The sequence below is a fragment of the Bos mutus genome, chromosome 15 (genome assembly GCF_027580195.1).
Source record: "Bos mutus isolate GX-2022 chromosome 15, NWIPB_WYAK_1.1, whole genome shotgun sequence".
In the NCBI taxonomy this organism is placed as follows: domain Eukaryota; kingdom Metazoa; phylum Chordata; class Mammalia; order Artiodactyla; family Bovidae; genus Bos; species Bos mutus.
Window position 1 is genome coordinate 8,444,084 of NC_091631.1, and position 22,286 is coordinate 8,466,369.

The 22,286-nt window shown below is 39.9% G+C and overlaps 1 long non-coding RNA gene across 1 annotated transcript in view; it reads right to left on the reverse strand.

Annotated features, from left to right (window-relative positions):
• Positions 1 to 340: 340 nt before the first annotated feature.
• LOC138990940 (uncharacterized) overlaps positions 341 to 22,286 on the reverse strand; it is a 76,604-nt gene continuing 54,658 nt past the window's right edge. Inside the window, exon 3 of the long non-coding RNA XR_011466974.1 lies at positions 341 to 611. This is a non-coding gene — a long non-coding RNA (uncharacterized lncRNA). The remainder of the gene's footprint in view (positions 612 to 22,286) is intronic.

Genomic DNA, 22,286 nt, shown 5'->3' on the forward strand with positions numbered 1-22,286 from the left:
CTAGTCCCAGAATCCTCAGAAACTGATGGTGAGGTTTCATAATTTCAAGTTTGGTATTTTCTTACATGGAATTTTAAAAGTGGTTTGCTGGAAGAGGGATACTCTGTTTTGTTTCCAGGAGAACTTAAAGAGGGAGAAGATGGAGTATAAATGTAGAAACAGACCCAAAATTTTAATTCTTTTGACTTGGCTATTAATTACTATGGGTGACTTTCAAAATAATAGCTCTCAAATATTTAACCAAAAATGTATAGTGTGAGGTGGTTCAAATTCTTTACTTGGTGAAATGACACTTGGAAGATATCTTTAATAGACATAGTGTAAAACAGTATTTGTTGATTTTATAGGAGGTATCAGTTGTCAAGCACCATCTGAAATTCTTCATGAAATAAACAAAAATACAGCATCAGGGTTTGAGATTCATCTTCAACCAGCAAAAGTGAAATAAAAAATTCTAACCCAAGATCTCTGAAGATGATATATATTTCTCTTGTGGAAAAAAAAATGAATATAAATAAATAAAATCAAAGCTATCTTGATGTTATTAGTCTTAGAGGAAAATCCCCTGGAACTTAGGCATCTCTTTAGATTCTTTCTTCAGCAGGAGACTCCTTCCAAAAAGAAAAGAAAAATAACAATTATATAGAATAATTGCAGAATTCTAGTTGACAAGAGAAAAAGGACAGTAGTTTTCTGGTTTTCAAATGGGCCCAGGTAGATCTGTCCAAATTCAGGTCTTCCTAGTAAATAAGAGGTTATGTTTCCCAATACAAACTCCCTCTGTTTTGTTTCATAAACTATAATGTCTAATGCTGTTTCCTTAGACATTTCAAAATATGATCTCCCTGGTACCTGGCTCAATCCATGTTAAAAGCTACTTAGGGAGATGATTCACTAATGAGGAACCTTGCAGACAGCAGAGAGAATAGACAGTGGTACCTCCTATCTGCGAGGACATGAGATTTTATGTCTGGAAAGATGTCTGTGGAATAGGCCCATGTAGGTCCACACTAACTGCAAGGTGTGGTTCCTGGCACTACTTCCAACCCGATTCATTGCTGTCTTCCTGCGGGGTGCTGGGTGACTCAGGGCCTTGGTTTTGGCACACACAGACTTTCTCCTCTAAATTTCAAAGGCAGTTGAGTTTGACAGACACTGAACAGAGTGGTTCAGTGACTCAGGGAACAACTGTTTGGTGGCCAAAGAGAAATGATCTTGCCGTAATAATAGCCTGCAATCTGCTATCCATTTCCTTCTTGAAATCTCAAAGATCACAGGAAGAACTCATCCCAGGGAGATAGCAACTGGCAGGTAGAGAAGTGGAAACAAAAATCCTAGCGCAATTCAGCTGCTAGTCTCGATCAGGATCCCGGCGTACCCTTCCTTGTCAGAAGCAGAAACAGTCAGTCTCCCGATGTGAATTACGGATGATTTAGGGACATGATTTTTTTTTTCCCAACAACTTCCTATGACATCAAGAAAAATGGGTCATCACAACTGTCAGCTGGTCTCTCGAGCAGTCCAGATTAAGAAGATAGGCACCGAAAATCTCCTTGAGTCACTCATCAACTTTTGTCTGCACTTGAAGGTCACTTAAATACCAAAACAAATATTGGTTACTGAAACTGATGAAATAGAAGAAGTTAAGAAGTGAAAAATCTGGACCAACAGAATGCTGGGCTCTTCAATTGTCAAGCACCTCTCACCAGCACCAAATCCCAGTTAGGTTTTTAAACCTCACCAAAACGTAACGTGGAATTTTTTTTAAGTATAAAAGTGAGAGTTGCTCAGTTGTATCCAACTCTTTGCAAGCCCATGGACTATATAAAGTCCATGGAGTTTTCCAGGCCAGAATACTGGAGTGGGTAGTCTTTCCCTTCCCCAGGGGATCTTCCCAACCCAGGGATCGAACCCAGGTCTCCCGCATTGCAGGCAGATTCTTTTCCAGCTGAGCCGAAAGGGAAACCCTTTTAAAATATGGGGACAGAAAAATTAGGAAAGGGAAAGAAAGAGTAATAAGATCTTTCTCTGTTCTGAAGGCATGCACAGGTTAAAAAGGTAGAGTTTTGGATGTAGACCACCTGAGATCAAGCCCTAATTCCTATCTATTAACTTTGTAACCTTGAGCAAATAGATAGGGAAAAAATGGAAACAGTGACAGACTTTATTTTCTTGGGATCCAAAATCACTGAGGATGGTGACTGCAGCCATGAAATTAAAGACACTTGCTCCTTGGAAGAAAAGCTATGACAAACCTAGTCAGAGTATTAAAAAGCAGAAACTTCACCATGCTGATAAAGGGCCACATAGTCAAAGGCATGGTTTTTCCAGTAGTCATATACGGATGAGAGTTGGACCATAAAGAAGACTGAATGCCGAGGAATTGATGCTTTTGAACTATGGTGCTGGATAAGATTCCTGAGAATCTCTTGGACAGCATGGAGATCAAACCAGTCAATTCTAAAGGAAATTACTCTGAATATTTATCGGAAGGACTGATGCTGAAGCTGAAGCTCCAACACTTTGCCCACCTGATGCGAAGAGTTGACTCACTGGAAAAGACCCTGATGCTGGGAAAGATTGAGGGCAGAAGAAGGGAGTGACAGAGGATGAAATGGTTGGATGGCGTCATCGACTCAATGGGCATGAGTTTGAGCAAGCTCCGGGAAATGGTGAAAGACAGGGAAGCCTGGTGTGTTGCAGTTCATGGGGTTGCAAAGAGTTGGACACGACTGAGCGACTGAACAACAACAAACCCTGGGAAAGTTATGCCATGTCTCTGCTTCTCAGTTTTCCAGTCTGTAAAATGAGGCTAATACAAGCACCTACCACAAAGGGTTGTTGTGCAGATTAATTAAGTTAAAATATGAGAAGCACTTAGAACAAGGCAGTCAAAATTTTAGCTAATATGACAAGAGTTAAATTTGGTTTACGTTTTAAATCACTTTCATGCTAAGTATTGTTTTTCGACTGCATGGCCTCTAGGATCTTAGCTCCCCAAGCAGGGATTGAACCCATGTCCCCTGCAGTGAAAGCTCAGGACTGTAACCACTGGACCACGAGGGAAATCCCAATGTTGAGTATCATTTTTTAAATATAAAGGTTTGGACCCTCCCAGTGTGTCCTCCGTACTTTTATATTTACTTGATCTCTCTTTACCCCTTCTAATACTCATCTTCTCTCACTCTTCCTTTCTCACACATGAATATACAAAATCACACAACCACACTTACAGGAAAAACATTATACCAGAGTTTGTAAACACCATCTTGAATTTCACATATCACCTTGGCCATGCTCTCTGTCTGTAAAATATATGTAGTCTCACATGCCTTTTCAGAGATATCCCATTTCTCAAAAGTACTAGAGCCATCTACAATAATCACTAATTATTAGACAAATGTAAATCAAAACTATAATGAAGTGCCACTTCACACAGGTCAGAATGGCCATTCCCCCAAAGTCTGGAAATAATAAATGCTAGAGTGGGTGTGGAGAAAAGAGACTCTCCTACACTGTTGGTGGAATGTAAATTGGTGCAGCTACTATGGAGAACAGTATGGAGGTTCCTTAAAAAAAAAAAACTAAAAAAAAAAACAACTAAAAATAGAGCTACCATACAATCCAGTAATCCTACTCCTGGGCATATATCTGGAACAGACAAAAATTCTAATTTGACAAGACTACATGCACACCAGTAGTCATAACAGCACTATTGACAGTTGCCAAGACATGGAAGCAACCTGAGTATCCATCAACAGATGAATGGATAAAGAAGATGTAGTATATTTATTCAATGCAACACTACTCAGTCATAAAAAAAGAATGGAATATTGCCATTTGCAGCAATATGAATGGACCTAGAGATTATCATACTGAGTGAAGTAAGTCAGAGAGAGAATAACAAATAGTATATGATATCACTTATGTATGGAATCTAAAAAATAATACAAATGAGTTTACTTACAAAACAGAAATAGACTCCAAACATAGAAGACAAACTTATAACTACCAAAGGGCAAAGGTGGGGGAGGGATAAGTTAAGAGTATGGGATTAACAGATACACACCACTATATACAAAATATATAAACAGCAAGGATTTACTATTTAGCAGGGAACTATATTTAATATTTTGTAATAACCTATAATATAAAGGAATCTGGAAAAAAAGTAACCAAATCACTGCTACATACCTGAAACCAACAAAATATTGTAAATCCATTATACCTCCACTAAACAAACAAATGAACAAAATTAGAGTCATGTAAGATGGAGGGGTATGAACAATTGAATGTGAACCACTCCATGGTACTAGAGACTTTCATTTTCAGTCATTATGGGTGAATTTGTACTAAACTAGTTCTGCTATAAAAAAAATATAAAACTGAAATAGAAGTGTTCACACTCTAGACAACAATCAGAGGACAAGTGTGATCACTGAGAAAAGGAAAACACATGATGTCAGTTGCATAATCACCTTCAGCTTCCTTCCGAGAAAGAACCTTCTGGATGTGGTGCAGGAAGGGTTAACTTAATCAAAGCACAATGATCTCACTGATCTGATGGGATAACTGAAGTTCAGGTTTGCTTAGGTGGCTGAAATTTGTGTGTTGCATACCAGAGAGAAAGGGGCTGTATATAGAGCAGTAACTCTGATAACTCTGCATAAAAGTCTCCTTGAATCTTTTACTGGAGACTAAATTATGTATGCATAGAAAAGACTCTGCAAGCCATGGCAGAGAATAATGATTAAGAAACTGTGAGCCCCAATGCAAAGATTCCAGATATTGCACAGGGCTTGGAGACATTGGAGGTCTGACAAATCAGAATAGGATGACTTCGCTATACACACTGGGCATTCCTTTGAGATCTTAGAAGGGCAAAGAGGTAGGAGTAGGTCTATTCTAGCTACAGAATAAGAGTTACTCTATACCCAACATTAAAGCAAATCTCAAAAGGATCAAGCTAATCTGTGACTAAATTAGCTACCTGACAGAACAAAAGTCAACACTCTTCAAAAAAAGAAAAGCAAACCACTTGCAACATTGTAAAATCCACAATTTCCAATATACTATGAAAAAAAAATCACTAGCTAAGTAAAGAAACAGAAAACTGTGATCTAGAACTAAGGTGAAAAAATAGTCAAAAGAAACAGACCCAGAGATAACACAGATAATGGAATTAGTAGACAAGAATTTTAAAACATAGTAAGAACCTTAGGTGAAAACTAGACATAACAGGTGAACAGAAGAAATCTCCATATAGAAATACAAACTATAAAAAGGACCAAATGGAAATTCTATGTGTAAAAATTATTATATCTGAAATTAAAATTTTACCAAATGACCTAAACAGCAGATTGGATGTTGCCGAAGAAGAGATCAAAGAACTTGAAGCACAGAAAGTGAAAAGATTGAAAAAAATGAACAGATCCTAGGGATATGAGGGACAATATAAAATGGTCTAGTACAGGTGTAACTGGAGTCCTAGAAGGAAAGAAAATTGAGACTGAGTCATAGAAATTATCTGAAGACCCAATGACCAACTTCTCCCCCTTATTTGATGAAAAACATTAACCCATAGATCCTAGAAATGTAATTAATCTCAAGAAGAAAAAACAAGATCAAATCTATACCTAGACATATTATAGTTATATTGCTGAGACAAAAATAAATAGAAAAAAAGTTAAATAGCCAGGCAATCATATACAGAAAAATAAAATTTTTAAGTACTGACTTCTCATCAGAAACAATGAAAGCTGGAAGACAATGGAAGAATATGTTTAAAATGCTGAAAGAAAAATTTGCCAATTAGGAATCCTATCTCCTTTAAAATGTGAAGGCAAAAATAAAGCCTTTTCTTAAGATAAAAATTGAGATAAGTCACTGCTGATAGACATGCACTATAAAAAATATTAAAGGAAGTTCTTTGTGCTGAAGAATTGCATAGACAAAGGAGTGAAGAGCATCATTATATATGTGGGTAAATATAATTATTTTTATTTTCCTAACTGTATAATTGCCTAAAAAGTAATTGTGTAAAAGTACAGTTTATAATATATGTAGAAGTAAAATATATGAAAATACCACATTGCAAGATTCTTATATACAAAGTGGCAGCATATTAATTCATGGAAGGTTATGATAAGTTAAGAATGTAAATAATACTTCCTAGATCAACCAGAAAAAAAACAAATATAGTGAAAGGCTAATAGAGGAGATAAAACAGTGCTACATAATACTAAATTATTACAAAAGAAGGAGGAAAAAAAGGAACAAAGACAGGTGGGACAAATAGAAAATAAGATTGTAGACTTATGTGCCATGTGCTCAGCTGTGTCCGACTCTTTTTGACCCCATGGACTGTAGCCTGCCAGGCTCCTTAGTCTATGGAATTTTCCAAGCAAGAATGCTGGAGTGGGTTGCCATTTCCTCCTCCCAACCCAGGGATCAAACCCAAGTCTCCTGTGTCTCCTACACTGCTGGCAGACCCTTTACCCACTGAGCCATAAATCCAACTATATTAACAATTGTGTTAAATGTAAATTTATTAAGTACTCTAATTAAAGGCACTTATCAAATTGCATAAGAAAACAAGATCTAATTTTATGCTAAAGAGATGTACTTTAAACATAAACAGATGAATTAAAAATTTAAAATGGCAAAAGATACAATGCATAAACACTAATCATAAGAAAGCAAAGCAGAACTAAGGGGAGAAATAAACAAATTCACAATTATTGCTGGATGTTAACTCTTCTGTCTCAGTAACTGATAAAACAAGCAGACAAAAATATTAGTGAGAATATAAGATTTGGAACAGTACTATCAACAACTTAATTTAATTAACACATTGAAAATTATACCCAACAATTGCAGAATACACTTTTTTTTTCAAGTACACAGGAAATGCTCACCAAGATAAAACATATATAGGGTCATAAAGGACTTCCCTGGTGGTTCAGACAGTGAAGAATTCTCCTGCAATGTGGAGGACCTGGGTTTGATCCCTGGGTTGGAAAGATCCCCTGCAGAAGGGCATGGCAACCCACTCCAGTATTCTTGCCTGGAGAATCCCATGGACAGAGAAGCCTGGCTGGCTATAGTCCATGGGGTCGCAAGAGTTGGACACGACTGAGCAACTAAGCCCAGAGCAATGGCAGGATCATAAAACCATTTTCAGTGACTTTCAAAGGATTGAAGCTATATGGCATGTTATTTGATCACAAAAGAATTGAATTATAAATCATTAACAGAAAGAGATGTAGGGCTTCCCTGGAGACTCAGCAGTAGGGAATCTATCTGCCAATGCAGGAGACATGGGTTTGATCCCTGGGCCAGGAAGATCCCACACGTTGCAGAGCATCTAAGCCCTCGGCCACAACGACAGAACCTGTGCACCACAACTTCTGAAGCCACAGCTATCGAGCCTGTGCACCACAACTTCTGAAGCCTGAGCGCCCTAGAGTCCATGCTCCGTAACAAAAGAAAGCACTGCAGTGAGAAGAGGTCTCACTGCAACTAGAGTAGCCCCCACCTGCCGCAATTAGAAAAAAGCCCTCACAGCAAAGAACACCCAAGAGAACCAAAAGTAAATAAATACATAAAAATTTTTAAAAAGAGATGTAAACTATCCCCAGGTTGAATTTGAAATAAATAATACTTTTAAAAATCACATCAGAAAAATTGTAGGATGCAGCCAACATAGTACTCAGGGTATTACATACTTCAATTAGAAGAGGACAGATTTTACATAAACAATGCAAGAATCTAGAAAAAGAGGAAACAAAGCCAAAATATGTAGTAATAAAAAATAATAATAAAGAACATAAATCAATAAAATAGAAAAACAATCTCAATATCAAACACTGATTCTTTGAGAAAGATCAATAACGGTAACATATTTCTAGGTAGATTGATAAAGAAAAAGAGAGAAAATACAAATGAACAATATAAAGAATAGAAAGGGGTGTCACCACCAACCTTTCAAACTTTAAAAGGATAATAAAAGGTTATTATGAACACCTTTATGTCAATAAATTTGAGAATTTAGTTGAAACAGAATTTGTGTCCTACATACTGATATAAGAAGAAATAGAAAACCCAAATAATCCTATATCTTTACCTATGGGGAAGGAATTAAGAATCTTCTGTAAAGGAAATTCCAGTCTGTGATAGTTTCACTGGTAAATATCATCCAAATATGAGTAAGAAATATAATATCAATTTTGTATAAATTTTTTGAGAAAATATATCCAAATTTACTTTATGAGGCATTATAATGCCCCTATAATAATAGCCAAGGACATTATACAAAAAGAAAGTTATAATTAATATCTCTCGAGACCATAGGCAAAGTATTTAACAGAATATTAGCAAATCAGTGACTTCCCTGGTGGTCCGGTGGCTAAGACTCCACACTCCCACGTGGGGGCCTGGGTTCAATCCTTGATCGGGGAACTGGATCCCATACGCACAACTAAAGATTCCACATGCTGCAACTAAGACCCGGTACAGCCAAATAAATTAATTAATTAAAAAAAAAGAATATTAGCAAACCAAATCCGATAATACATAAAAATGGTAATGTATCATGATCAGGGAGAGTTTACTCCAGGAGTGCAATATTGGTTTAATATTAAAGTTCAATGTAATTTATCACATCTACAAAATAAAGAACAGGGACACAATCATGTTCACATATGTAGAAGAAGAACTTCAAATGACCATTCAGGAAAAAGAAAATTTTAAAAAACATCAATTTTAGTGAACCAGGAGTGAAGAGAACTTCTTTAACCCGATACAAGACAACTATGAATAACCTACAACTAACCTCCCCCAGAGCATTAAGTCTGGAACAAGGCAAGACTGCGTGCTTTCACCGTTTCTCAACATTGTACTGAATGTCCTAGTCAGGGCAACAAAGAAAAATGAAAAAGAGACAAAATAGCGTTTAGGGGGAAAAAAAAAAGAAGAAGCAAAACTGTTTTTATTCGTGGGTGACATCTGTACTAGAAACAAGGATCAGGCCCAGTCATATTTTTGACAGTGTCACCAGTCAGCAAACCACATAACCATCTAGACAACTCACAGGAAATCCCCCTAATATTCTGGGCCCGACCTTTTAGGCTTTCTGTCAAAACAAAGGCAGCGAACGCTGCTATGGAGGAGTGGCTTTCTGCCAAGGAAAGAACTCTGGGAGAGAAGTGGCCTGTTGATGGATTTGCCAGTGAGAAACTGTGACTTTGACCAGTCACTACACCTCATCTTTGCCTCTATATCTTCATCTGTAAAATGGGAAAGGTAATCATTTCCAACTCTAAGATTCCAATTTTCGTCCTGAATAGGCAAAAATGTGTTCATTAAGCTTCCAGCCCCAGAGGAAATGAAGGTACAGGGGTGTGTTACATTCCAGGTTCCTGGGAGCACCGAGAGCCTAAACCCCACTATGCATCCACTTCTCAGCATCTCCCATTGTTCTCTCTCACCTGCAGGAGCTTTTTTATTTTCTCTTTTGGCTGTGTGGCTTGTGGTTTCTTAGTTCCCTGACCAGGGATTGAACCCTAGGCCCTTCACAGTGAGAGCTCAGAGTCCTAAGCAATGAACTGTCAGGGAACTCCCCTGCAATAGCCTTTTAATTGGGCTTCCTGGATAGCTCAGCTGGTAAAGAATCTACCTGCAATGCAGGAGACTCCAGTTCGATTCCTGGGTTGGGAAGATCCCCTGGAGACAGGATCGGCTACCCACTCCAGTATTCTTGCCTGGAGAATCCCCATGGACAGAGGAGCCTGGTGGGCTACAGTCCATGGGGTCACAAAGAGTAGGACATGTCTGAGCAACTAAGCACAGCACAGCCTTTTAACTGGTCTTCTGTTTACTTTTTGCCTTTCTTCAATCCATTTACCAGTAGCCAAATTATTCTTTTTAAACATTTTATTTTATATTGGCGTATAGCTGATTAACAGTGTTGTAATAGTTTTAGGTGGACAGCAAAGGGACTCAGCCACACATATACAGGTACCCATTCTCCTTCAGACTCCCCTCCTATCCAAGCTACCACATAACATTGGGCAGAGTTTCCTGTGCTATACAATTGGTCCTTGCTGATTATTCATTTTAAATATAACAGTATGTACATGTAGATCCCAAACTCCCTAACTGTACTTCCCCTCATCCTTCCACCCGGCAACCATAAGTTCATTCTTTAAGCCTGTGAATATGTTACCAAAGAGATATTTTTAAGAATAAGTCAGAGCATGTCATTCTTCTGCTTCAGTCCCTCCAATGGCTCTCTCACTGATCTTGGAATTAAACCCCAATTCCTGAACTGGGGCTCATGAGGCCTAAGGGCTTCCCAGGTGGTACAGTGGGAAAGAATCCACCTGCCAATGCAGGAGATGCAAGAGAGGTGGGTTTGATCCCTGGGTCAGAAAGATCCCCTAGAGTAGGAAATGGCAACCCATTCCAATATTCTTGTCTGGAAAATTCCATGGACAGAGAAGCCTCCGTTCAGTTCAGTCGCTCAGTCGTGTCCGACTCTTTGAGACCCCATGAATTGCAGCATGCCAGGCCTCCCTGTCCATCACCAACTCCCAGGGTTCACTCAAACTCACATCCATCGAGTCGGTGATGCCATCCAGCCGTCTCATCCTCTGTCGTCCCCTTCTCCTCCTGCCCTCAATCTTTCCCAGCATCAGGGTCTTTTCAAATGAGTCAGCTCTTCGCATCAGGTGGCCAAAGTATTGGAGTTTCAGCTTCAGGATCAGTCCTTCCAATGAACACCCAGGACTGATCTCCTTTAGGATGGACTGATTGGATCTCCTTGCAGTCCAAGGGACTCTCAAGAGAAGCCTAGCAGGCTACAATCCATGGTGTTGAAAAGAGTCAGACACGGCTGAGCGGCTGAGCACACACACAATACGACCTAACCGATGTGGCTCCTGACTACTTTTGGGACCTCACATTTCAGCCCTTGTCTCATCTTGTTCACCACACTCCAGCTACACTGGGCTTACTCTCCTGCAAGTATGCCAGTGAGGTCTCCACCTTACAGCCTTGGCCTTTCCTGGGACCCTCTCCTCTAAGATCTGGACGTGCTCATCTATTCTCTTCATCCAGGTCTCAGCAAGGCCTCTTTCTACCACCCTATCTAAAGCAGATATATCTTCTGCCTTACTTTTAAAAAACTCTCTTTCACTTTAGTCATTTTTATTTTCTTCACTCCTTAGTGCAATGGGTAATTTTACTACTTATATGTTATCTGCTTCCTTTGCCTGACTTTCTCACCCTCGTTCACAGCTGTCCCTTTGTCTGGAGTGGTGTCTGGCATGGATTAGATGCTCAACATACCTTTTAGAATGAATGAATGAGCTCTACTCTGTCATATTGTATATCTTGCTTGAGTTGACACTAGATCAGCTTACCCCTCCATCAGCCTGGACCAAACCCAGACTTGTCCACAGATCCCAATCTACCTCTTCAGGCAAGTAAATGCAAACACATTATGCACGATACATTTATTAAGCCTCACATAACTAATTGTTCTGTGGACACAAAGAGTAAGACAAGATTTCTATGCAGCAGGACTTACAATCTAATAATGATGGAAGTAGATGAATAATAATAATTAAAATTTGAATATTATACTATTTTACTAATTGATAGAATTATAATTTTAATACCTAAAATTTCCAGTTTTCAAAGTACATTTCCTATGAATTATATCATCCAATACCAAGAAAATAGCCATCTTTTTCTGTCATTATTTTCAACCAGAAAGAAGTCAGACAAAGACAAGACAATAGAAGTACCCCAGCACAGTGGAAAGAACATGAGATTTGGAATTCTCTAGAAGATCTATGCTTATTCCTTTAAAATGTACTGATGATAATAATAACCACTATTTAGTACGAACCTACTATGAGCCCAAGCCGGACTCAGTGATGCCATACAATTAACTAAGAATCAGTATATACTATAGTATATATATATATATACATATATATATATATATATGACTTTTTATAGTATATATAGGTGACTTTGAGGAAGTAACTCAGCCTCTTTAAATCTCAGTTTCTCATCCCTAAAATGTTGAAACTTCACTTCATGATTGTTGTCAGAATTTGAAAGAGTGTACAAGGAAAAGTTGGTATATGAGAGGAATTTCAAATATTAACTTATTTTTAACAGTCACCTCAAATAAAGTATTTTTTGATAGTTATATTTATCAAATATTTAGAAGGATCTGTTGGTAACAAAGACCAGTGATGACTGCAGCCCAGCTGTCACCTACTCCTGACCAGAGCTATTTTGATCACTGAGGAATTTATATCCTTCCCAGGCCAGAAGCAGTGAGGCTCCACAGCCAATGTGGGAGTCTGCAGTTCTGAAGGATTAAAACAAAACAAAGTAAACCACTGATAACTCAAACGTAAGGGCTTCCCAAGTGGCGCAGTGGTAAAGAAGCAGCCTGCCAACGCAGGAGATGCAAGAGACAAGTATTTGATCCCTGGGTCAGGAAGATCACTTGGAGGAGGAAATGGCAACCCACTCCAGTATTCTTGCCTGGGAAATCCCATGGACAGAGGAGCCTGGCGGGTTACAGTCCATGGGGTCGCAAAGAGTCAGACATGACTGAGCATGCACACATCTCAAACATAAATTCTATATAATAAATTCTTAATTATAACATTTTATTCCCTTACTAAACAAATCAATGTCTCGGAGTTGCCATAAAACTGGCTCCAAACAAGAACTTATTGACCATTCTAGAGTTGGGGGAAGAAAAGTCTTTGTTAAAGAAGTGTCATTTGAGCTGACTCTGGCAGGATAGGTAATATTTGCCACGGGGGTAATGAGATTTGCCGGTGGCTCAGCAGTGAAGAATCCGCCTGCAGTGCAGGAGACTCGGGTTCTATTTCTGGATTGGGAAGATCCCCTGGAGGAAGGCATGGCAACTCCAGTAATCTTGCCTGGGAAATCCCATGGACAGAGGAGCCTGGCAGGGTACAGTCCATGCGGTCGCAAAAGAGTCAGACACAACTTAGAGACTAAACAGAAACATTGAGATTTCCCCTATGGGATGAGTAATTCAGAAGCACAGAATAACACAAACTATTTGGAATCCCATCTACATATATTTTTAAACTAGATTACCTTTGTGGCACTGTTTTCTTTGTTGTTGCTCTTTTAAAAAATGATATTACAACAACTATGTTCCTGGAGAGATTCAATTAAAGGTACAGCATCCAAGGTCTTTGTTAGAGTTATTTTGCGTGTCAGGAAGAAGATAGGCTGGAATCATGGTCGGATAGACTACAGATCAAATAGGCAGTCAGCATGCAGATAATAGAAAATCAAATATACTGGGTTTGAGGAAGGAACAAATTTAAAACTCTTGGAACACTGGAGTTTCCTAATGAATTTCCAAGAAAATGTGCTCAATTGTCTGTCAAGTGGCTATCTCCTAAGTGCTAAAAGTATGCCCACAGGAAGAAAAACATCATGTTCCTCTAGCAGACCTTATATATTCTCCAGGTATCATTTTATCCATGAGAGACCAAGAGTGGGTGCACTCACCAGTGTGTTCATGCACACATTCCACTGGTGGATGTAGCAATGAGGAGAAAATACCATTTTTTTGGTGGCATCAGTTAAAAGATGACCAAGAACAAAGTTTCCCAAAGATCTCCCTTGCTGCTCATGGCTTGCCCCAAAGTATCTTGTAACACTTCTTTCTTGAAGAGGACCTTTCCTGTAATGAGCCCTCACTATATCCCAGTGCTATGTGTAACCATGATAGTGAGCCAACACTACCTCTATTTTATTTTTACATACGAGGAAACTGAGGTTCAGTGCACTCAGCTAGTGTCAGAGCCAGGATTTCAAACCCAACCTCTGTCTCCACTAGCTTCTTCCTAAGTTCCTTGAACCTTCTAAGTACTTCCTGGGACTCCTACTGTGAGTCTTCCCTGGTGGCCCAGTGGTTAAGAATCTGCCTGTCAATGCAGGGGACACAGGTTCGACCCCTGGCCAGGGAAGATCCCACATATCACGGGACAGCTAAGCCCGTGTACCACAACTAATGAGCCCACAAGCTCTAGAGCCCGTACTCCAGAACAGGAGAAGCCGCTGCAGTGAGGAGTCCACACGAAGCCACAGAGACTCAGCACAGCCAAAAGAGTAAAAGAAATTAAAAAAAAAATTTAATGTTAAAAAAAGAAGACTCCTACTGAGCTAGTTGTCTAAGACCAAGAATTGACTATAAGACAGATACCTTATACACTGCCTGGAGCCCTGTCTGCTCACTGTCCTACCTTTCGTAACAATTATCATTAATCACCAATTATGTACCAAACATTATGTCAGATGCTGGGGATATGAAAATTTGTAAGATAATCCTGGTTTCAAAGATCTCATTATGTAGTAAGGAACTCAGTTTTATCCTGGGTCCCTGTGACATCAACTACGTTTTTTAAATCCTTTATACCTGAACCAACCTTGCCAAACAGCAATGGAGCAATCCAAGAGGCTAAAAGAGAAAAAGACGATGAGAAAGGGATTCTTTAGGGAAAGGGGCTAGAAAAACTATATTCCAAATTTTTCTTAGTAACAACTGGGGAAAATCACCCATTTTATTCCTTGCTACAAGCCTTGCAGAAAGGAGCAGATGAAAATATAAACTATGTAACCATCGGTAACAGGTTTAATCTGTCTGGATCTTGTTTCCTTTATAGGACTAATAATTCCTGTTCTGAATCAGAGTCACTAATAAAGATCAGATCAAAATCTTGCTGGTCATATAATATAACCCCTTCATTTCACAAATAGGGAAATAGTTGCAGAAAGAGAAAGTGACTTGCTTAAACCATCAGGGCTATTTGGTGTCAGATCTAGGATTAGAACCCATGCCTCCTTGTCAGGTTGGTGGGGGGTCTCCTTCCTTGATCAGAGATACAGGGTGTGTAGGACATTAAATATATCCTAAATCACATCCATCATAGCTTGCATGCATAAAGGTTTTCACTGTTTTGAAAAGAGAATGAATGTACATCATCCCTATTTTGAGCTTTTTAAACCTCAGAAGGCCCCATGAGGCAGTAACGGGAGATACTCTTTTTTTATATTTATTTATTTGGCTGTGCCAGGTCTTGGTTGCAAAACATGGGATCTTTAGATGTGGCATGTGAACTCTTAGCTGTGGCATGTGGGATCTAGTTTCCTGGCCAAGGATTGCGCCCAGACCCTGCACCCTGGGAACACAGAGCCCTAGCCGCTGGACCACCAAGGAAGTCCACAGGTGGAATACTATCATCCCCATTTCACTGAGGAGGAAAGAGAAGCTCAGAGGACTCTTAATATTTCCCCAGTATCACACAGCATGCAGCAGAGACAGACCATTGAGCCAGGCTTTTAATTCTGGTCCACTAATAATTCCTACACGTTGAGTTTGGAGCAGGCAGAAAAAAAGAATACACCAAAAAAAAAAAAAATGTTCTTTGAAGCCTTAGGAAACAAGACCTCAGGTATATGATTTCATTTGGAAATGAGATACTCCTCAATAAAAGGACATTCCCGGTTAACTGGAGCAGACCCATCTATGCAGCTCCCTCTCGTCCCCTCTTTAACTCTCTTTTCAACTGCTCTTCATACAAGGCCTTCCAAAGTGCTTTACTATCTGGGACAACTTTTCTGAAAGGTAATTTGGCAATAATTTAGGCTAAGAACTAGTCAAGAACGTTCACAAAAATTTACCTGCAAATATATTCATTGCTACATTACCTACAATAGCCCCGCCCCGAAATTTTTAGGCTGAGAAATTGTCAACAATAAGGGATTGTTAATACATCATGATACATGCATGTATTGGAGTTCTACTCAGCCATTTAAAATTATGTTGTAGTGAGTACATATTCCCTGGGTCAGGAAGATCCCCTGGAGAAAGGCACAGCAACCCACTCCAGGATTCTTGCCTGGAGAATCCTGTGGACAGAGGAGCCTGGCAGGCTACAGTCCATAGCGTCGCAAAGCATTGACAACTGAAACGATTTAGTACACATGTGAGTAGATGTTACATGAAAATCTGTTCTCAATAGTTTAAGTGAAAAATCCATATACAGGCTTGTTTTTGTAAAATAAACCTATATACAGTTGTATACACTAAGATGCTATCTCTGAGTGTTAGATTTTATTAATAAGTTCTTTTTGATTAGGCGTACTTTCTAATATTTTTACAAAGAAAATAGTGGTCAGGACTGGGAAGAAACCTAAATGTCCATTGGCAGAGGAATGGATAAAGAACATGGATTCCTATACAATGGAATATTACTCAGTCATAAAAAAGAAATGAAATGGTGTGTTTTCAGAGACGTGGATGGACCTAGAGATTTCCATACAGAGTGAAGTAAATCAGAAAGAGAAAAATAAATACAGTATAATATTCCTTACATGTGGAATCTACAAAAATGAGACAGATGAACTTATTTGCAAAGCAGAAATAGAATGAGAGACAGACAGAGATAATCCAGTCATAAAAAGAAGGAAAGCTTGCTATCTGGGACAACACAGATGAACCTAAAGGGTGTTGTGCTGGCAAAATAAGCCAGACAAAGAAAGACAAATCATGTTTGGTCTCACTTACACGCGGGATCCAAACAACATCTAACTCATAGATACAGAGATGAGGAGGGGAGTAAAATGGGTAAATGTGGTTAAAAGACCGAAACTGCCAGTTATAACATACAACTGACCCTCAACAACAGGGGTTTGAACTGCTTATCCACTTATACATGGATTTTTTTTTCCAATACTTTAGGTCAGTTCAGTCACTCAGTTGTGTCCGACTCTTTGCGACTCCATGGACTGCAGCAAGCCAGGCCTCCCTGTCCATCACCAACTCCTGGAGCTTACTCAAACTCATGTCCATAGAATCGGTGATGCCATCCAAACATCTTATCCTCTGTCGTCCCCCTCTCCTGCCTTCTATCTTTCCCAGCATCAGGGTCTTTTCCATTGAGTCAGTTCTTCACATCAGATGGCCGAAGTATTGGAGTTTCAGCTTCAGCATGAGCCCTTCCAATGAATATTCAGGACTTATTTCCTTTAGGATGGACTGGTTGGAGCTCCTTGCAGTTTCCTTGGATCCAATACTGAATACTACATCACTAAACAATCCACAAGGGGCCCAGGTTGCTCAGTGATAAAGAATTCACCTGCCAACGTGGGAGATGTAAGAGATGCAGGTTTGATCCCCGGGTCAGGAAGACTCCCCTGGAGTAGGAAATGGAAATCCACTCCAGTATTCTTACATGGAACATTCCATGGACAGAGGACCCTGGCAGGCTACAGTCCATGAGATTTCAAGGGTTGGACACGACTGAGCACACAGACGATCCACAGTTGCTTGAAACCATGGATGTCGACCTACGGATACAGAGGCCAGACTGTAAAATTACATGAGTTTTTAACTACACAGAAGGCTGGCATCCCTAACTCCTGCATCGTTCAAGGGTCAACTGTAAATAAGTCCTGGGGATATAATGTACAGTTTGATGATTATAGTTAATAATATTGTATTGTAGGTTTGAAAGTTATTGAGAGAAAAAAAAAAAGAAAGTTGTTGAGAGAACAGATCTTAAAAGTTCTCATCATAAGAAAAAGTATTCTTCAGTATATGATGATGGACAGTAACTAGACTTCTTGAGGTGATCATTTCACAGTACACATATATCGAGTCATGCTGTATACCTGAAACTAATATAATGTTATAAGATAATTATAGCTCAATTTGAAAAAGACATGTTGACAAGCTAAAAATATATATATATAGTTCCTTCATTTTCAGAGGAACATCTTCCTGATGGCCTAGTCATCAGCGTGAACCTGTTGCTGGCCAGAGAGGAGCTATGCACTCAAGACGTACTGAAATGTGTAGGGCTTGTTTCCACTACATTAAACAGTCTTGAACCAGTGTGCTCTTTGAGTTCTCATGACTGCATTTTATAGTCTTTCTATTGGTTATCTCAAAATCAGCTTTTTCCATCCTGTCACTATCAATTATTATCCCAAAATCAGCTTTTCCATCTTATTGCCACCGATGCCACCCTTCCTCCAACTTCTAGCCCACAGCTTCTAATCTGAAGTGGGCTGGGAAATTGGATCACCAAAAATTAAGAATCACTAGGGACTTCGCTGAAGGTCCAGTGGTTAAGAATCTGCCTGCCAGTGCAAGGTTCACAGGTTCAATCCCTGCTCTGGGAAGACTCCACACGCTGCAGGCCAGTGAAACCCAAGCACCACAAATGAGCCCACACACTTAGAGCCTGTGCAAGAGAAATCACTGCAGCGAGAAGCCTGCACACTGCAACGAGAGTAGCCCCCACCTGCCACGGCTAGAGAAGGTCCATGCCCAGCAATGAATACCTGGCCCAGCCAAAAATAAGGAAATAAATAAAATGTTTAAAAGGCTTTAAAAAACTTAAGAATCATTTGTAAAAGAAATGCACATGAAAGCCATCAAGAAAGTATGTGCTGCTACTGCTGCTAAGTCACTTCAGTCGTGTCCGACTCTGTGCGACCTCATAGACGGCAGCCCACCAGGCTCCCCCATCCCTGGGATTCTCCAAGCAAGAACACTGGAGTGGGTTGCCATTTCCTTCTCCAATGCAGGAAAGTGAAAAGTGAAAGTGAAGTCGTGTCTGACTCTTAGCAACCCCATGGATTGCAGCCCACTAGGCTCCTCCGTCCATGGGATTTTCCAGGCAAGAGTACTGGTGTGGGGTGCCATTGCCTTCTCCGAAGAAAGTATGTAGTACTATGCAAATATATAAACTTCAATTATTTTATGCTTTTTATATTATTTTATAGATGGATTTACATTTATATGATTGCACCTCAATTATCTCAGCTGGGAAGTGGGTATATTAATAGAACTACCTTCTATATTTGTCATGACAATCAAAGATGTTATTATTTGTAAGGCACTTAAACCAGGGTCTGGCACATGTTAAATAATGAGTAGTGAAGTGAAACACTCAGTCATGTCCGACTCTTTGCGACCCCATACAGTCCGTGCGATTCTCCAGGCCAGAATACTGGAGTGGGTAGCCTTTCCCTTCTCCAGGAGATCTTCCCAACCCATGGATCGAACCCAGGTCTCCTGCATTGCAGGTGGATTCTTTACAGCTGGGCCACAAGGAAAGCCCATAATGAGTAAGTGCTTGTTAAAATATATATATATTAGAGTTAAATAAAATCACATGGGCTCTGAATCAGAGCGTAAAGGGCTTTGACATGAATAAAATGCTTGACTATTAGAAAACGATCTGTGACATCTACCTTCTCGGAAATTTTTCTAGTTTAATTGGTGGCTCTCAGGCCTATTATACCAGGATATGCTACACAGGACTCACACATGTACACACACACAAAGTATATAGGTGCCAGTACTCCCATCACTCTTCTCTCTATGATTCCCTGAACTCTCCTGGCCAAGGATTCACACAAGGAAGCAATATGACTTCCAGGACATTTTGAGAGTGAAACAAAATGTCTCAACACAATAATAACTAAGATAATACACACTACACACTGAACATATTCCCATCTGAGCCAAATGCTTTCCATACAGTAATTTATTTAATGTCCACACAATCATCTGATGTAGGGACTATTGCAATTCCCTGTCTATGGATACAGGACACCTTCTGGAGACATTAAATAATTTGCCCAAGCTCATGCAGCACTATCCGCATTGACTCCCAAGGCAGTGGCTGGAAAGCATTGTTTCCAAGACATTCTATTGTTATGTAGGTGCATGTAATTCCCTGAAGGGAGTTATCCCTATAAGAATGAGCACTAATTGCCTGGCCTCAATTTAGAAGTCATAGGTGATCCCAGTTTTACTCCCTCTCTTGCCTAGAGCACTGGTTAGCCCAATTTGTTTACGGAATTACTGGGGACATGAGGAAATTCTCCAGAAAGCCCTGATTACTGTTCTGCACTTGGAGACAAAAGTCCCGTGTTTGAGTCCTGCCTTCTCATCCTTGTTACTGGATGAACACAGAAATTTTTTTCTTTTTTTAAGATTTTATTGATTGATTTGGCTGCATCAAGTCTTAGTTTTGTCTCACAGGCTCCAGAGTGCTGGGGCTCATTGAGGGCTCAGTTGTTCCATGGCACGTGGGATCTTAGTTCCTGGACCAGGGATGGAACCCACATCCCTAAATTGCAAGGTGGATTCTTAACTACTCTACCACCAGGGAAGTCCACAAACACACAGATCTGATTCAAACTCTTCAAGCATCAGTTTCTTTATATTCAAAGCAGAGACAGTGACAGTTGAGTTTGTTGTGAGAGCCAAAGGCACTAATATTTGAGAGAGAGTTTTATAAACCCTAATGACCTATGATAGGAGGTAAGATTATTGTTTGTTGAAACACATGTCCTCCTGGTGAAACCCAGCCACAACTGCATGGTGATAACTGACTCCATGTCCATACATGGCAGCCTCAGCCAGCCATGCCACTCAGAGAACATCTGAGATGGGTGGCTTTGGAAGTGATGTGCCCAGAGTTAGATTCCATCAGGATGCAGATATATTGTCCTCTATACCTTCAAAGTACCTAGTCTACAGAAATGTGCTTGAGTTGTAACAATAATGGGTGTAGTCAGACATCAGGAAGAACTTCACTAAGATTAAGTTAGAGACTCTGAGAACTCCCTTTTGGGAATATTAAAGTGAAAGAGGAGAGTGAAAAAAGGTTGGCTTAAAGCTCAACATTCAGAAAACGAAGATCACGGCATCTGGTCCCATCACTTCATGGGAAATGACGGGGAAACAGTGGAAACAGTGTCAGACTTTATTTTTGGGGCTCCAAAATCACTGCAGATGGTGACTGCAGCCATGAAATTAAAAGACGCTTACTCCTTGGAAGGAAAGTTATGACCAACCTAGATAGCATATTGAAAAGCAGAGACGTTACTTTGCCAACAAAGGTCCGTCTAGTCAAGGCTATGGTTTTTTCCTGTGGTCATGTATGGATGTGAGAGTTGGACTGTGAAGAAAACTGAGCACCGAAGAATTGATGCTTTTGAACTATGGTGTTGGATAAGACTCTTGAGAGCCCCTTGGATTGCAAGGAGATCCAACCAGTCCATTCTAAAGGAGATCAGCCCCGGGATTTCTTTGGAAGGAATGATGTTAAAGCTGAAACTCCAGTACTTTGGCCACCTCTTGTGAAGAGCTGACTCATTGGAAAAGACTCTGATGCTGGGAGGGATTGGAGGCAGGAGGAAAAGGGGACGACAGAGGATGAGATGGCTGGATGGCATCACCGGCTCAATGGATGTGAGTCTCAGTGAACTCCAGGAGTTGGTGATGGACAGGGAGGCCTGGCGTGCTGCGATTCATGGGGTTGTAAAGAGTCGGACACGACTGAGCAACTGAACTGAACTGAACTGAAAAATAAAATAGGTCTTTCTACCTTGAACGTTTCAAGAATTGACCTGACCAGAGCTAGAGGCTGGGATGAAATGACCTCCTCGGGTCTTGTCTACTTCTGCCCGGCTCTGATGTTCTAGCATTAGGCCCTTTTGCTAGATGTTCCCAGTCAAGTTCGATTAGATGTCCTGGGCTCCTTGTCCATTAGATCGGCTGCATCCACAATGCCACAGAAAACCCTTTACGACTGAATAATTTCTTTGGTGTACTTTGAAGTGGTCTACAAAGAACATATGTTAACTTTCATATAACTTAGACCACAAAGGACTATGGCACTCAATTTCTCCAGCAAGTCTGTAATTATTACTTATGATAATAATATCCTATATCTATATAGTGTTTTATTATTGTTGTTGTTATTTTTTAGTCTCTAAGTCATGTCCTACTCTTTTGTGACCCCATGGACTATAGCCTGCCATGCTCGTCTGTCCACGGAATTTTCCAGACAAGAATACTAGAGTGGGTTGCCATTTCCTTCTCCAGGGGATCTACCCAACCCAGGGATCGGACTCACATCTCCTGCTTGGCAGGCACATTCTTCACCACTGAGCCACCTGGGAAGCCCTCATATAGTACTTTATACCCTTGAGTATATTCTAATTTTATTAGGTTTCAGAGCCACTCTTGTACTACAAATAAGCGATTACTATGCTCCATATTTTACAAAGGACAAAATGAATACAGAGGTTTGGTGAGCTGCCTAAGACAACACACTTAATAACTGAGTTGACTTCAGGAGACATACCATGCTCCAACACGTGTAGAAAACAAATCCACTTTCATT